The sequence below is a fragment of the Equus caballus genome, chromosome 12 (genome assembly GCF_041296265.1).
Source record: "Equus caballus isolate H_3958 breed thoroughbred chromosome 12, TB-T2T, whole genome shotgun sequence".
NCBI classification, from domain to species: Eukaryota; Metazoa; Chordata; class Mammalia; order Perissodactyla; family Equidae; genus Equus; species Equus caballus.
The window spans coordinates 45,429,093-45,445,375 of record NC_091695.1 but is presented as its reverse complement, the minus strand read 5'-3'; positions in this window follow the sequence as shown (position 1 = coordinate 45,445,375).

Below are 16,283 nucleotides of genomic sequence, written 5' to 3'. Positions count from 1 at the left end.
TGCCAGCTGGGCAATCTCGTGACTGTGGTAAAAGGGACATTGCTGTCATATGTGATGCATGCTCTTTATTCCAAGATAGTATATAACCACTCTGTGCACCCCACTTCTTTGTGCCCCTCCTTCCTTGGAGAAGGAAGGCCCTAGGCTAGGCTAGCCCTCAGATCTGGCTCGTAATAAACTCACCCCAATTTTGATGTACAGATTGCTTATGGATTATTTTTGTCGACATTCTGATCTATAGGGTTTTTCCCCACATCAAGCAATTCTCTGTGACATGAGCTGGGCGTCTGACAATTCAATGTAATTCTGACAGTGTCTACGTGGAGAGAGCACAGACCCCACAGGCTAAGGCTGTCCCACAAGACTGCCCCGACTATTCAGATGGCAGTCACAAGTCCAGGCTGTCACCTGTATTTCTCACCACCGAGCTGTAGATCAGAGCTTCCGACAACCCACTCCTTGCATTCCACTAATTGGCTAGAGCGGCTCACAGAACTCAGAGAAACATTTTACCTACTACATTACTGGTTTATTATAAAAGAATATAACTCGGGAACAGCCAGATGGAAGAGATGCAGAGAGCAAGGTGTGGGGAAAGAGCTCGGAGTTTCTAGGCTCTCGGAGCACGCCACTCCCCAATCCGACAGCTCTCCGAACCCCATCCTTTTGGGTCTTATGGAGGCTTCGTTCCTTAGACACGATTGATTACATCATTGGCCATTGGCGACTGTTTCCAACTCCAGCCCCTCTCCCCTTCCTAGAGGCGGGCCAGAAAGTTGCAGCCCTCTGATCACATGTTGGCTTCCACGGCAACCAGCTTTATCCTTAGGTGCTTTCCAAAAGTCACCTCATTAACATATCAAAAGACATCTTCATGCTTTCATCACAGGAAATTCCAAGGGTTTTTGGAGCTCTGTACGAGGCATGGCCACTAAGACCAAGTAAGTGTTTCTTATTATAGATCAGAATATCACACCTGGCCAAACCCCAGGTCCCCAGGACCGGCCCCTCTGGGCAGCCCCGCCCAGCCCTGCCCTGGGGGCCACGTAGAAGAAACGCCCTGGCATATTCTCTGCTGTTCTAGCCATCCGCCTCCCAAAGCCATTCTCCTCCCTTGGGATTTAAAGTTTCCTTGCTGCTCGGGACTCCCGTCCAGCTCACCTCAACCTTGACGGATGGTCGGACAGGTCCCAGACAACCTCCCCAGCCTCAGGTCCTGTCTGCCTGCCCCGGTAACACTGAGCAACCAGACGTCCTCAAGCGAGGCCTGCTCTTTTGGCCCCGGGGCCTTTGCCTATGCTGTTCCCTCCTTCTGCCACATCCTCCCCATCTCCCCCTTTGACTGTCTGCAAACACACCTCCCCCAGGAAGCCTTCCCTGATGATCCATTTCCTGGGCAGAGAGAGCATCTCCTTCCCTGGGGCTTCTGCAGAATGTTCTACAGTTCCAGCATGGAAGACTCTAGAATGTGGGCTGCTATTAATAGGAGCATCGTGGCGCACCGAGTCTTGTGCACTGGTGCCCCCTCCCAGCGCATGCCTCTCTCCATCCATGAGGTTCAAGAGTGGCAAACCATGTTCCCCAGACCCAGGGTGGGCAACTAGTGTTTCTTATCCCCGGGGCTCTAGCGTTTGACTCAGAAGTGGGCGTGTGACCTCAATTTAATCAATCAGAGCTGATCCAGGAATTAGAGCCTTCTCAGAGGAGGGCGGAAATGAGAAATGGAGAAAGTGAGATTGAGTTCTGATGACAGCCTTTGAGCCTCTGGATCCAGCCATTCCTGAAGCTGAAATCCCTGGGGTTTTGACAAATGCATAAGCCACTCACACTCAAAAAAGATCCTGTCCAATACAGAAATTAAACATGAGTATGGCTCCAGGACACTGCCTTGGTCTTTGGAGAACACAGAAAGCAGCTCAGCCAAGGGGCAGCCCTCATGTTCCCAGGAGCCTGGGCATCTACTGTCTGCCTTTATGAAGTCACTTGGCTCTGACTGGTGAGTCTCTGTCCCAGCAGAAAGGACACAGTGCTTCTGGGGGGAGCGTCCCTTGGCAAGTCAGCCAAGGTCCACGGTTCCTCCACCCAGAGATGACGCTCTATGCCCAGCAGGGTCCCACTTCACATTCCTCGCTCCAGGGCACTCACCACACATGAGTAGCTCTGGATAGTGAACAGTAAATAAAAGGGACGAGTCACTTCCAGGTGATGAAAAGCCCCAGGTGCCCCTCCTCCAGCAGAACCCAGAGATGGATGCAGCCTGGATCCCCGAATCACGAGTGGAGGAGAGCTGCCATCAGAAATCACCCCCTTCACAGTGGACTCCAGGTGAGAGAAAAATAAATCATCGTGGTATGAAGCCATTGAGACTGGAAGGTTTATTTGTTACTGCAGCAAAACCTCACTTATCCTAACACAGCAGAGATGGCAGATCCGTGACACACGCACCACCACTAAGAGGCTGGCACCCAGACAGACATGACTAATCGACCCTGGCACTCCTTCCTCCTCCATCTCAGCACGTGCTCCAGGCAGCCTGTACCAATGGATCCACGAGCTGTAAGATGCATCAAGATCCTTCTAGCTCACAGATCGCTGCCCGGGTGGTTGAACAATTTAACCAGCTCCCTCAGTGGGCCCCCAGTGGTGGGACTCGAGTGAGGGAAGCCGCCCCATGGGAGGATCTTAAGTCTTCCTACCTCTCACTGTTCAGACTTGTAAAATCCTGCCTTCCTTCCTCCGCCCTGACCTGGAAGGGTTGCACCCAGGGCCCCGCCCAGCCCCTTCCAGCACCCTTCCCCCCAATCGCCGGCTCGGGAAGGCAGTGACGTTTCTCCCCTTCTTAGCTGCTACGTGTAGAACCAAGTAGGAGCTCGTTCCTTGGCAGACACTGACAAGGTGTCGGCTGCCCCACGCTCTTTCATTCTTTCACAGGGTGTGCCCAGCTCAGACCCAATTTCACTTTCGGTGGGGCTCCTTCCAAAAAGAGTGCTGGGGCTGGCACTGAAGCCCATGGTCCGGGGGTCAGCCCCCTCCCCGAGTCTGAGAAGAGGGAGGGGCTGTCCCAGGACACGGGCTCCAGGCGGACGAACAGAGCGAACATGACTTTTGACAATGGGGCTTTGATCTGCCTAATGTCACAAGACAGGCCGGGGACAAATGCCAGGCCCTCTGTGACTCCCGGTTCCCACAGGAGATGCCCTGTGCAGGTATTCACACGGGGAGATTCTTGGCAGGCCCGGCGCTGGGTCTCTGCCCATCACAGGCACAGCGTGGCAATTAGGTTTTGGAAAATGGTGGGTGAGGCTTGTTTGACCCGAGGGAGGCAGCGTGGGAGGAGGGAGCGGGAGGCGGCTGCCCCCAGCGGGATGGGCGCCCTCCTGGTATGAACGAGGGTGAGTGTGAGGCATTCCTGCGGTCAGGGGCAGCCAGCAGGGCACAAAGGCTGGGCTGGCGCCCTTGACAATGTGCACTCTGTCCCGGCTGTCTGACCTTCGCCAAAGTACCGAGTGAATGGGCCGCACTGCTCCAGGTGTGTCCGGGCCGCCAGCGCTGGAAGCACATAAGAGACCGAGCCGTGGGGAGTGGTCACAGGGCGTTTTCTAACTCAGGGGCCCACGAGGGCTGCCCCAGGGCCTGGGGCACCCAGGGCCCATCCTTGGGGCTGTCAGGGCGCATTATCCCCACCTGTGCCTGGGAACAATGCCTCACCTGTAGCTTCCTCCCACCCCAAGGCGGATGAAAGGCCCGTGCCTCCTGCATGCACACGGCTCCGGTTTCCCGCCCGCTCCCCTGGGAAGGTCGAGGCGGGATGCGTGAGGGGCGCGGAGAGATGGCGCCTGGTGGGGCATCCGTGTGACAGACATCCTGAGTTCTTCCTGCTCCGCCCTCCCGACCACGGACTTCGGGAGGCGCCCTGCGTGGATGGGCTCCGTCGCTGGTCCATTTCTCGGAAATGCTGACATCCGGGCCCACCAGGCACAAAATCCCCATCAGCATCTCGTCTTCTGCATCTCGGCCTCTATGCGTGGGCACCCCAGCCCCACCGTGGCACAGACCCGGTTATGCGCTGACAACACTGAGACGGGTCTGCCAGGGCAGTTCCCGGCATCGGACAAACCCTGATGCCACCCACACTGCCGTCCCCTGAGCTGGCGCCAGCCTCGCCTCCACTCACATTTGGGGAAACTGAGGCACGCAGCTGGTACAGGGCAGCCCGTCTGTGACCCCTCACTGCTCTGGCTGTCCCCTCCCAGCCCAGGGCCCTTTGATGATGCCTAGGAGCAATTCTCTGAACCCACCTTTGCTGCTCATGTCCTTCCCACCCTCCACCTCCCCATGGCAGGGACCACCCCCCCCGCCCCCACACAGGCCAGGACACTGTCAGTCAAATTATTAAGAAAATAACTGGGTGAAAATAGACGCTATTTCTTGAGCCTCTCTTGGGGCCAGGCATGTCCCAAATGCTTGCACATGTGGTCTCATTTTCCTTTCCCAACATCCCAACCTGGGGAGCGGGACCACCGCCCCATTTTACAGAAGGGTAAACTGAGGGTGAGAGGGATGAGGTCGCTGGTGGAGGGGTGTACAGCTCATAAGTGGCGGTGATGATGTCACACTCTGCTCCTCTGCCACTGTCCCCAATGAAGGGGGTACATAGAAAAGAAAGAAGAGAGAAGAGATGCTGGGTTGCTTAGAGGCATCGCCTGGGTCGTGTGGTCCATGGCGGGAAAGAGACCTTCCTGGGCCTCCCGAGATGAGTTCACAGCAGCTGGGTCTCCTGCCCCCACTTCTGGGAGGTCGAGGCCAGCGCTGCCCTCTTGACGCCTCAGGGTCTGGCTGGTTTGGGATTTTCATGTCCCCACTGGGAAATCTCAATGCAGGTGGCATTTCCAGTGGCGGGGGTGTGTCTGTAGAGGTGATGGAGAGTAACCCACACCCCAGAGCAGAAGGAAAAGGACCAGCCGGTTTGCCAAACCCCAGCTGCACACAAAACTGTCACATGCACACAGACGCGGACCTGCGTGTCCTCAGTGGGAACATGTTTAGCTACCAGAGAGCAAGTTCGCTTGTCAGCCACAGACCCTTTGTCCTGGGTGGAGGGACTTGGCATTTCTGAAAGCATCCTCTGATTTGGTGGGACGGCAGAGACCACCCGAGCCCCTGGGCGCTGGGTGCTCGGCCAGCGTGGGAACCCCGGGAATGGAATTGTGAAAAATTAATTTACCCAGCAGACCCTTCAGCGTCTGGGAAGCTGTCGCACCTTCTCCGAGGGAGCAGACATGCTTCCTTGGGAGGAATGCCGTTACGCAATCGGTCTGTCAAGAGGCCGCATTCAAGAATCTCGCCAGGTCGCTTCAGGCACCTTTGATGCACACGCTCCCCCCGGGCAGAGCCAGCCCTCCGGCTCCCTGCTGCCCGGAGGAGGCACAAACCACCCGAGAGGGAGCCCACACGGGAGCCAGAGGACCCGGTGGGAACAGGCCGCGTGCCTACAACACGCAGAGGCCGTACAACCAGAATCTCATGGAGCCCACGAAGTGTGCGCGGCGGATCTGAGACCCGTTATACAGCTGGGCACACTGAGGCGCACACGGCCTCACAGCCACCAGGAAGCAGAGCAGAGATGATGGAGCCCACCAGACAGACGCAGCATATTGCACCATCCGGAGATGGGGGACGTGGGGCGGGAGGTGCAACTGGTGGGCACGTATAAAATAGAGGAAGATAGGCACGGATGTTAGCTTAGGGCCAGTCTTCCCCAGCAAAAAGAGGAGGATTGGCAGCAGATGTTGGCTCAGGGCTAATCTTCCTCAAAAGAAAAAAAAGGTTAGTGGTTGCCGGGAGTTGGGGGGATGGGGAATGCACAGGTGGAACACAGAGGATTTTTTAGGACGATGAAACCATCCTGCAGGATACCGTAATAGTGAATACACAATATTATACATTTGTCAAAACCCACAGAATGTCCAACACCAAGAATGACCCCTAATGTAAACTGTGGCCTCTAGTCAATAACAGTGTATCGATACTGGCTCGTCCACTGTAATGATGGGCCACAGGAATGGAAGACGTGTATTAGGGGGCACTGGGGGGGAGGCAGGCGTATGGAACTCTATGTACTACGTGCTCAATTACTCTGTAAACCAAAAACATTTCAATTAGAAAAAGAAAACGCTTTCCAAGGCTCACATCAGGGCTGAGTTCCTCCCAGAACTTGCCCTGGGCTGAGTACGGCTACTCGAAGCCCTCTCCCCAGCCCCTGGTGAAGACGAAGGAGCGATGCGTGAGCAGGCCAGTGCTCTGACGTAGCCCCTAGCAAGGGCCTAGTATACAGCAGGTGCTCAATAAAGATGTGTTAAATTAATGGATGCTTGGGGAGTGAGAAACCCAGGAAAAGCCTGGGACGAGGGGGGAAGTTGGCAGAGGAGTGGAGGAAAGTGTGTGGGGACGTTGGTGACCTTGAGGGGACCTGGAGGAGGGAGGTGACATTGCTGCTCTTTCCCACGTGGAAGTGGGGAGACCCCCTTCCCAAGGCCAGCTGTGGGCAGCGGGGCACACAGGAAGAAGTGCTGAATCAAGGATCAGAGACAGGAGCAGTAGGATGGTGTTTATAACCACATTCATATTTGCAGAGGTGGATTTCACATTTCCAAGCACGGAGCTGTGGTGTAGGAGGCAAGAAGATTGGGGCTGGGAATCTGGAGTCTTGGGCCCAAGGCCACCACGTTCCACCTAGACCCTCGGTCTCCTCGTCAGTAAGATGAATGGGTTGGAGACCTTCTCCATGCTTCCTCTGCCAGTCTAGGACTCGAGTGGAAAGAGCTTCTCCAGCTTGTCCCTGAATCCCGTGATGATGTTGATTACAGCCGTCAGGTTAGAAGGTCTCCACCGCGTCTCGCTTCAAGTAGAAGTCGTAGGAGTCATTTTCTTGAGTTTGATGGCTGTAGGTTTGATGTGTTGGGAGCCACTCTCTTCCCATTCCCCCCAAGGAAAAAAAAACATGAACGCAATGTTGTGGTCAATTTCAGAAGATCAATAGGCAGAATTTAGTAAATTATAATGATCAAACATAGCTCCATGCCCGGCACGGCCCGACGTGCACGGTACACAACTGCGCCCTCAAGGACCTGCTGTTCAGCCGTGGGAGGCAGACACACAGCCCCACCTAGAACACAGAACGAGAAACACTTCTGCACATGCGTTTCTTAGAGGCAGGAACTACAATTTACTCATAACACCTGGAAGTTCAGGCCCTGTGCTAAGCACTTCTCCTGCTCCCTTCCATGGGGTCCTCCAGAAATCTAAGCCTGATGAAAGACCAAGATGTTGACCCTGTTTGAGCCAGCCCGGGTCCAGGAGACTGGGAGGAAAAGGGAAAGGGAGATGCACAGCAAGGAGGTGCCGGGTATTCCCATGTCGACCACAGCTCTACTGTGGGCTCTCAAGAGACAGGGAGGGGCTCCCTTGAAGGATTTCCACACCTTCGTGCCTTAAAGGAGGCCACGGAAGAGAGAGAGGTCGGAGGGCTGAACAGCATCGCTTCATCCCATGCCCCATTTCCTTTGGGTTGAGATTCACCCCACAGGTGGTTTCCTCTCCGGAGAAAATGCTCAGGAAGCCAGATCCCACAATATACATTATCAATACATCATGATACATTATTGATATCTTGACTGATATCAGTATCAACTCATTCATTTTCTGTTTCATCCAATTCTGAAAGTGGAGGGGTGACCCCACAAGGGTCAAGTGTCAAACCAAGAGAGAGAAAGAAGCAGTAGAAGAAATCTGAAAAGGTACGAGGATTGGGCCCAACATGCCTGCGTGTCTCACGTGTTCTCACAGTAGCCCTGGGAGGGCGGCATTGTCATCCCTGTTTCTCAGGTGGAATTTCTGCTGCCACCTATAGAGGAATAACTGATATGGGGCTTACCTCCTTCATTCACAAAAAAAACTTAAAAACTGGACAAAATATATGCAACAACTCTTTTCAGGCATTGGACAATAGGCAGCTCAGGATTGTGATTCCCCAAGAGAGAGAGAAAATAAAATTGAGCCCCACAGTCACCTTGGCTTTCTCCTTGGGGGCCATTCCAGGACCACAGTGCAGGGGAGGCCTGCCCGGTGACCTTGCTGAGTGGGGGCAACACAGATAGGAGCTTGAGGAGGCCGGGACAGCTAGAATTCGTGAGGCAGAGTACTAGAGAGGAAGGAACTAGCCAAAGAAAGAATTTTAGGAATATTCACGGAACCCTCTTGAGTCTTTGGTTGAAGACGAAGCTGCACATATGTGGGGAGCAAAGCACAACTGGAGGGCCGTGAGCTGAGCAGCCCCCAAAATTCACCAGGACTGCGATGCATGCAGCTTCCCACCAGCTAGAGCTGGAAGGCCTTGCTGGACACTTGGGGCATTCAGCAGAGATGCAGAGGATCACGCCTCAGTCACAGAGAGAAACTGGTCCTGCAGTGCGGGCTGCTCTAGAATTGCCCTAGAAAAGCTCAAAACCAGCTCCAAAAGGATTAAACTGACGCACGGGTACTTTGCTGCCCACGAAAACAGATTTGAATCTGCTGTAAAAGATGACAACAACCTCTGAATTCAGAACAAGGTGGCTATGTGATGCCCAACGTATAATCAAAAATCACTAGACATGTCAACAAGCCAGCAAAACGTGACCCATGGGCCAGGAGAAGAATCAGTCAAAAGAAGCGGACTCAGATATGACAGAGATGATGGAATCAGCAGACAATGACCTTAAAACAGCTGTTAGAAAGATGTTCAAGAATTGAAAGGAAGTGTGAACATAATGAGAAAGAAATGGAAGATACATTCATATAGATACACACACATGCACACACACAGATGGAACTTCTAGAAATGACAAATACAACATCTGAAATGAAAAATTCACTGCATAGGCTTAATAGCAAATTAAATACTTCAGGATAAAAGATTAGGGAACTCAAAGACATAGCAATGTCAAAACCATCCACTCCAAAATACAGAGAGGAAAAACACTGGAAAAAAAGGAAAAGAGACTCAGTGACCTGTAGGACAACATCAAGAGGTCTAACATCCATGTTGATGGGGTCCTAGACAGAAAGGAGAGGAAAGACAGTAAAAATATTTGAATAAATAATGGTTGAAAATTTTCCAGATTTGATGAAAATTGTAAAACCACCTATGCAAGAAGCTCAAAATGAGTCATAGACCAAAGCGTAAAACCTAAAGCTATGAAAATTCTAGAAGAAAACAGAAGAGCTAAACATTTGTACGTTTGGGTTAGGCAGAGATTTCTTTGATATGACACCAAAAGCACAATCAAGAAAAAGATTTATGTAAGAAAATCTATAAAAGAAGAAATTGATAAACTGGGTGCCATCAAAACTAAAAACTTCTGCTCGTGGAAAGACACTCTTTAAAAATGCTTATTGAAAGACGCTTTTTAAAAAATGAAAAAACATGGGGCCAGCCCCATGGCATAGTAGTTAAATTCAGCACACTCTGCTTTGCCGGCGCAGGATTCCCGGGTTTGGATCCTGGGGCATGGACCTACCATTCATCAGCCATACTGAGGCGGCATCCCACATATAAAAAAATAGAAGACAATTGGCACAGATATTAATCAGGGCTAATCTTCATCAGCAAAAAAAAGAGGAAGATTGGGAGAGGAATTGGAACTGTCATTCATTGCTGACAGGAATGCAAAATGGTACAGCCACTTTGGAAAACAATTTGGCAGTCTCTTATAAAATTATACACTTACCACAGGACCCCAAATCCCACTCCTAGGTATTCACCCCAGAGAAATGAACACTCACGTTCACGCAAAAACCTGTATGTGAGTGACTTTTGTGGCTTTCTTCAAAATTGCCAAAAATTGGGAGCAACCCAAGTGTCCTTCAACTGATCCATGGGTAAATACAGTGTGGTACATCCATACAATGGAATACTACTCAGTAAAGGAAAAGAATGAAATACTGACACATGTTGAGATATTGGCACATATTATGCCAAGGGAACAAAGTGAAACTCAAAAGTTGGTCTCTGGTGAGTTGATGTTGGTCTTCTCACCTCTAGAACTGTGAGAAAAGAAGTTCTGTTGTTTAAGTCACCCAGTTGTTGGTTTTCTGTTATGAGAGTCCAAGCTGACTAATATAAGTGGGTTCAAGGACCTGAGGGTCGAGGAAGGAATTGTCCACAAAGGGCACAAGGGACTTCTGGGGGGTGATGAAAATATTCTCTCTCTTGACTGTGTGTGTTTGGCAGAATTCACAGGGCAACAGAACGAAAAGGAACGAACTTTACAGTGTATCAATTACACCTCCATAAAGTAGCCGAAGAGAAAACACACATTCGTTACAGGGGCACAAAGAGAAGAACGACCAAGACATTTCGTTAGAAACAACACGAGCTGGGAGAAACTTGGGTGTGCCGTGGGAGGCCAAGGAGAAGCAAGCCCCCGCCGGGGCCGGGGCTCCTGGGAAACATCACCCAGGAGGCACCCAGCCTGGGAGGAGGAGACGGATGTTGACGGGCTGGGCGGCCACACAGCTCAGGGGAGAGGGGAAGCTCGGCCCGCAAGGTGGGCTCGGGCAGGAGGGGAGGCTGGAGACGTGAGCCTCCGACTCCAGGCTGAGGAAGCTGAATTTCTCTGAGGAAGCTGAATTTCACTCCGGAAGGAGTGAGATGCGGCAACACAGTGGGCAAGAGGCAGAAATTGCATTTGCCCCTCTGCACTCTGGAACGAGTGCCAAGGATGGGTGCCAGGCACACGGGGTGGCTTTCTGCCGGTCGTAATTCAGCTTAGGGCCCTCGCTGTAGTCCCCCAGCTGATGAGTGTCCCAGAGCATCCATTCTGTGGCAGCCATGGGCCCACATCAAAGAGTTGGGCTCATGGGAACTGTTGGGATAAGCTCTGAAGCCCAGAACAAGCACCTTACCCTCTCCAGACACATCACTGTGGCTCAAGAGGTCCTACCTGGCGTACCCCCCACCTCCCTGACCGTGTCAATTCCCCCTCTACATCTCCCTCACTTTGCTCCAGCCTCGCTGGCCCCTTTGCTGTTCCTCCAACAGGCCAAGCAAACTCCTGCCTCAGGGCCTCTGCACATGCTGTGGTTGCCTCAGCCTGCAGCACTCATCCCCAGATATCCACAGGGCTCCCTTTCAGCCTTCCTTCAGGTCTCTGTTCAATGTCCCCCTCTCAGTGCAGGCTGTCCTGACCACCCCAATTAAAGTAGCACCCACACCTACTCCCAGACACCCCCGAGCCCCGGTCCTGCTTCATTTTTCTTTACAGCACTCGCTTCTTTGTGGTTTCTTCATAGTCTGTCTTCCTGCGCTAGAAGGTAAGCTTCAAGAGGGTGGGCCCTCAGCACATACCTGTAGAATGAATGGAGGGGAGAGTGCCCTCTGTGAACTCCGTCCACCTCAGCCCTGGCTCTGGTGAGAGCCGTTCGTGGCAGCCAGATGCCTTGTCTCACAGTTTCTGAGGGTCTGGAGTGTGGGAGGGGAGGGGCGTGGTTGGGCAGTGCTGGCCGAGGGCCTCTCCTGAGGCAGCAGGTAGGTGACAGCTGAGCGGCCGTCCTCTGAAGGTTTGACGGGGGCTCCAGGGTCTGCTTCCGAGCCCGGTGAGGTGGTGCAGGCTGCTGGGAGGAGCCCTCAGTTCCTCTCCTCAGGACCTGTTGAGTGTCCTTGTCACGGCAGCTGGCGTCCCTCAGACAGAGAGATTCAGGGGACCAAAGCGGAAGTAACAGTGCCCTTTACGACCCAGCCGTGCGCTGTCATCTTTCCTGCACTCTGCCCCTCACATAGCCCAGCCCTGCTTCAGTGAGCGAGGACACTACACAAGGGAGTGAAGTCCAGGAGGTGAGGATGTGCACACCATCTTGGAGGCTGGCTACCACACTCCGGCACCTGTCCCTCCAGGCTGAAGTAGAGGTGTGTCCCATGGTCTGGAATGTTCCTCTCCATTGCCCTCCGCCTGAGCTCCTTGTTCTTCAGGACCCAGCTCCAAGGTCTCCTCCCCTGTGAAGCCTTCCTCGGTCTACCTCCCGTTAAGTTAGGGCTCCTTGGAGCAACCACTGCTCTGGTCTCAACCAGAGCACACGTCCTGCCACATTGCCATTGTTTCTCTCCTGATCTTTCTTCAGAATGGGACTGAGAACCACTCAGGGCAAAGACCACGTCTGATTCACCAGTGTCCCTCGAACCCAGCAGCCAGAGCTTGTCCTGGCATTATTTGTGGTTCAGTGAGCATTGATTGGATAGATGGAGGAATGGTTGGATGGATAATGGCTGGATGGGTGGGTGGATAGCTGGATGGATGGATGGATGGGTGAATGGATGATGGGTGGATGGATGATGGGTGGATGGGTGGGTGAGTGAATGGATGGATGAGTGAGTGGATGGATGGGTGAGTGGATGGATGATGGATGTTTGGATGGATGGTTGGATGGATGGATGATGGATGGTTGGATGGATGGATGGTTGGATGGATGGATGATGGATGGTTGGATGGATGATGGATGGATGATGGATGGATGGGTGGATGGATGATGGATGGTTGGATAGATGGATGATGGATGGTTGGATGGAGGGATGATGGGTGGTTGGATAGATGGATGATGGATGGTTGGATGGAGGGATGATGGATGGATGATGGATGGTTGGATGGAGGGATGATGGATGGTTGGATGGAGGGATGATGGGTGGTTGGATAGATGGATGATGGATGGTTGGATGGAGGGATGATGGATGGATGATGGATGGTTGGATGGAGGGATGATGGATGGATGATGGATAGTTGGATGGAGGGATGATGGGTGGTTGGATAGATGGATGATGGATGGTTGGATGGAGGGATGATGGATGGATGATGGATGGTTGGATGGATGGATGGATGATGGGTGGTTGGATGGATGGATTGATGGATTGTTGGTTGGATGGATGACGGATGGTTGGATGGATGGATGATGGATGGTTGGATGGATGACGGATGGTTGGATGGATGGATGATGGATGGTTGGATGGAGAGGTGGATGAACATCAGGTGGATGGGTGGGTGGGTGGGAGTATGGATGGATGGATTGCTGGATGGTGGCTGCTGCGTGGATGGATATATGGATAGATAAATGGATGGCTTTTCCTATATTTCTCCTACAAAGTAACTGCTTGGGATTCTTAGAAACCTCAGGCCAAGAGAGACCTTAAACTTCATCTACAGATACATCCACAGAGCCAGCCAGGCCACAGAGCCACATTGAACCAGGTCAAGATTCAAAGGGCTGGTGAGGGTTGCTCCTCACTCGGGGCCTGATCTGCCTCCTGGCAGTGAGACCTCTCCTCCCCCACAGTGTGCCCTCCCTTCTTGCACATGGGCACACACCCAGATGGATAGGCCCTTAGGGCACCCCCCGATGCCCCAGCCAGCAGGGCATTTGCCGTCATAAAGCAGCCTGCATATCCTTGTGTCCAGCAGGGCTAGGCAGCTCTCAACAGGGCTGTCAAGGCCACCCAAAGCCCAGCCTGCTCTGGCGTCTTGTCCTGGCCAGGCAAGCGTGGGGCCTGCAGATCCCTGGGGAAGGGTCGGGGGAGGGCACCCTGGAGCCCTGCTCACCTGCTCATCTGCACACCTGCTCCTGCCATCTGGCCTGACCCGGATCCCACAGCGCCCTGCCCCCACTCCTCTTGGCCTCCCTCCCTTCCTCTTTGACCAGAAGCCTCTATGGGGAGCCAAGATCCCCACAAACCCACGGACTGGGGAATCGAATATCTGCAACAGCTTTTGCTCCTTTGAGAAGGATGGGAACTTCTCCTCTAAGCCGCTGTCCTTGTGGGAAGTGCAGTAACACAACGCCCGGGCCTCCCCCGGGGCCCAGGGACGGGAGCAGGGACCAGCTCGGCTGAACGGAGGGAGAGGCGGGGGCCCGGCGGATCAGGACCGTGGGCGCCGGGAGCCCACGCCATCTGGAGGGCCAGTTTAAGAAGAACACCGCGTTACAGAGACAGATTAAGTCCAAAAACAGTCCTTCAGGATGGGAAAGAAATCACAACAAGTGACGCTCTTTCAAAAACTGACCAAAATGTAAGGTTTGTTTATTATTAAAGCCGAACCTGAAACGTCCTTTGCAGGGGCTGGCCCCATGGCCGAGTGGTTAAGTTTGCACGTTCCGGCTTTGGCAGCCCAGGGTTTTGCCGGTTCGGATCCTGGGCGCGGACACGGCTCCGCTCAACAGGCCACGCAGAGGCGGTGTCCCACATGCCACAACTAGAAGGACTCAATTAAAATATACAGCTATGTACCGGGGGGCTTTGAGGAGAGGAAGGAAAAAAATGCCGAAATGTCCTTTGCAGTTTCTCACAAGGAGGGGTATCTGTCTGGGGGACTCCAGCCGTTTGGTGTCACTCATGCCCCTGAGGACCACACGGGAGCAGCCAGGCCAGCTCAGCCAAGTCCTTGTCACCTCCGGCCCTGGAGGGAACAGGTGACCTTGAAGCCTGGACGTTGTGCCCTGAGCAGGAAGCTCCATGAGGTCCACCTGCGGCAGGTTATCCTGGGGGTCGGCCCCCAGCCCAGAAGCAAGACCCGGGACAGGGGTAACTAGTTGGCTGGGGCAGAGAAGCCCGTGCTGAACCGTGGGAGGCACCCAGGCAAGCGGGGGTCTTAAACTGGTGCTTACCCTTCATCATCCTCATTGACGATCCGGCGATGCCTCCTGCAAACACCCAAGCAACAGGGTGGGGAGGGAGCCCAGTGCCTGCACCCAAGGAGGCCGCCTGCACATTCTCTTGGAAGGAGAGCAGAGGGGGGATGGAAGAAAAAGCATCTGGATGAGGGATGTGGCCACGCCCACAGGCGCTGGGGTTTGGAGAGTTGTCATTCATTGCCCTAATTCAGGCTTTCAAAACCTGCAATTCCAGGAAGCCCCACGTGGAGGCGCTCAGCCCTATGGTTGGATGCAAGTGTCTCTCTTGGGTCTCCAAGGGAATGTGGGGGGCGGGGAACAGCCCCCAACCCCAACAGCCTTTGCTGAGCACAAAGGTGGGGATTGTCAGCAAGTGTGGGATCTAGTAAAAGTCCCGGTTTCATAAGAGTGGGAGAAGCTGCCCGTCCCTAAATCCCCACGTCAGCCTCCCCTCCCACCCCACCACACACACGCTGACCCCACACACTCTACCACTACGGGGGAAAGCCAGACCCCCGGACCAGACTCAGGCGCAGCGTTAGCCCCAAGGAAAGGATGGCGCCGGAGGGAGGGTGAGAACCAGGCATGGCGAGGCCGCCATGAAGTGGAGACTGGCGGCCTCATCTTTGCTCAGCCAATTTCTTGGCCCGCGCTTCTAGAAGGTTCCCCACACCCCTGTGCCTCGGTTTCTCCATCTGTAAAATAAGCAGAAGAGGAGACATCTCCGAGTCCCACCCAGCCCCACAGAGCTACGAGGAAAGTGATGTTAGCAGGAAGCCCCAGCGCCAGCCTCAAGGCCGTACGTTGTCTGGAAGTCCAGGCTCTGCCCTCACCTCATCCTCATCCAGGAGCTCATCCTCCCGGACACCTTTGGTCTGTTCACACTGGGCCACTTGCTGTGTGCCTGGGGGGTCTTGAGTTAGCCCGCTTCCAAAGCCACATTCGTTGTTTCCCATCCACAGGAAATGTCCCCCGGCCTCCCCTACGCCCGCACCTGGCCTTTGAGACATGGACCCCCTCCTCTGAGAGGCCCTTCTTTGAAACTGTGCCTGAAGGGACCCCCAGCCTCAGTTTCCCCCAGAGTACAATGGGGATAGTGAGATACTGACAGGGCAGCTGGGGACGAGCAAACGAGACCGCGTTTGTGGAAAAGCCGGGCTCGTGTCGTCCACAAACAAGAGGGGCGAGATACTTAAAATTCGTTTACCCTTTTTCAACGCTAAGTCCAAGCTGTCCTCTGATCCTGGAGCCAAGCTGCGTCCTGCAGGAGCGCATAGTAGGTGTCTTGTCAGCGTTCATCAGACCTGCCTCTGAGTCCCTTGTCTGACCTGGAGGCTCCATTGTCCCCTCTGTCACTTAGCAATTAGTGGATTGGACTGTTTCACATGTGTGAGCCTTGGGTGTCTACACTCCCATGTCTCCACCACTTACAGGTGCCCAGGGTTGGGTCTGGCTCACCTGTGTCCCCACCATGCCTGGTGCCTCGCAGGGGTCCACTATACTGGTCAGGAGGTCCTTGTGGATTAAAACACCCTCCCATGTTTGGCTGGAAAACAGAGAAGAGGCATCCTGCCCTCGTGGTTTCCCTGGAC